The following is a 1,963-nucleotide window of genomic DNA, read 5'->3' as shown; positions in this document are numbered from 1 at the left end:
GCTTGTATTCTTAGAAGTAGAATTCCTAGAAATGGTATTGTTGTGGAATTTAAGAGAAGTTCAATTATTCGAGTATAGAGAGGCCAGGACTCAGGAATGATTTTGAGAAGGAAAAATTGGTTTATTGACGGCCGGCCGGACTCGGGAGCTTTCTGTTTGAATCCCGAGCCCGGAACAAGATTTTCAAACGTCTTTTATACAGAGAGGAAAGGCCAAATGGTCCCTTTGTTTCAGTTCTCAATAGGCTTCAATTAGCATATATCTCTTTCACATCTTAGGTAAGCTTTTAGCAAGGACTCCAGACATTTTAGATAAGCCTTGGTTTTTGCATTTCCCCTAAATACTTAAAGTTTATAGCCCTTGCTTTGTTAAACATTTCCTGGGACTGGAGCCTGCTGTCACCGTCCCTAAGGGCAGGACTGCAGCCTCTTACCGTTCCACACCCACAAGTCAAATAACTTAGTTATCTCTGAAGAGACAAAGAGCCTTCCACCCATAGCCCACATCAGTATGGCTGCATTTTAAAGGTACTTAGTGTATATTACAAAATTAATTCTCAGGATGATTATGCCTGTTTCCCTCTGACCAGCAGGAGGTCACAACTAGCTGTCTTAAGGCTCAGTACTGCTGGGAGCTGTTTTCAACATCTGCAAAGGGAAAGGGACACTTGGACAGGGACATGCTGGCTTATGCTCTCTGAGATACTCCAATTCATCCTTCTGTGCCTGGGGCCAGCTGCACCCTCATCTCTCATGCACAATCCAGATTCCAAAGGCAAGCTGCAAAACATGAGCCCTAATGAAAGTCCAGTGAAGATCCTTGATGAGTTTTCAGGAAACGTTGGCTGTCCAAAGACAGCTGAAATCACTTCTCCTTTAAGGCATTCAACTGACTGCATAAAATGTCATTCATTGCTGATGACCACTCTGGTTGATCATAGATGTAATCAGCCATCTATGCAGTAAACTCACTGATGACTAAAACTCATAAATGTCCTTCTATTACAGTTATCCCAGTGCTTCCTAGACCAAACAATTCAGTACAATTACCTGGCTGAGTTGAGACAGTAGCCTAACCATCACAACCACAGTCCTCATAGACCACCGAGATTACTACATTATACAGTCCCTGGATTATCCTCTAGCTATCTTTCAATTAACATTATCCTCTGTAGCCTACCCCTTTCAGCCACAATAATGTTTATAAACCAGCAGTGTTAGTTAGGCTCACTATATTGTTTACCATCAACTCGAAGCATTTCCACATATTTACAGCCCCTCTTCTTAAACATTTTAACTGCATTCATCATCAGCTCCCCCCTGTCAAACCCACATTTTGTCTCCTACTAACCTATCTTCTGTAGTTTAACTCCATAAGTTTACTCATTGCATTTACAGATCTATGTATTAAAGATCACTCTCATTGCAGTGCAGTGTGTAGGTCAGGTTGGAGATGAGCAAGAAAGGGGCAGGAAATCCAATCAAGATACTGTGCCAGGGGTCCAGGTAGGAGGTGATCTAGCTCCACTGAGATTTTCGTGGTCATCTGGAGATGGCAGGAGATAAAAACAATAGGACTTGGTGAGAAGATTAGAGAGTGGGAGAGGTCAAGGGTGATTCTGGGGTTTCTGGCTTGCACAGTGGGATGGATGGTGGCCCCTGTCATTCACTACTTGAGAAAATTAGAAGAGTGGGACTGGGATGGAGGAAGAAAGAAAGCAGGGAGGAAAATGATGAGTTCCACTGTAGACACATGGAAGCCATCAACACATCAAGGAGAAATGTCACCTCCGTAGTTGGACATGCAGTTCTGGAGTTCACGTTCAAATTCTGGGCTGCAGAGTCAAGTGAGTGAGTCTTCTGCATGTAGATGGTCATTAAAAGCACAGGAAGGGCTGAGGTCACCAAAAAAGAGTGAGATGAAGGGCCCGAGGGCTGAGATGCCACTGGAGGTTAGGGATTCT

This window comes from Dasypus novemcinctus, chromosome 23 (genome assembly GCF_030445035.2).
Source record: "Dasypus novemcinctus isolate mDasNov1 chromosome 23, mDasNov1.1.hap2, whole genome shotgun sequence".
In the NCBI taxonomy this organism is placed as follows: domain Eukaryota; kingdom Metazoa; phylum Chordata; class Mammalia; order Cingulata; family Dasypodidae; genus Dasypus; species Dasypus novemcinctus.
Note: the sequence above shows the minus strand (reverse complement) of the source record.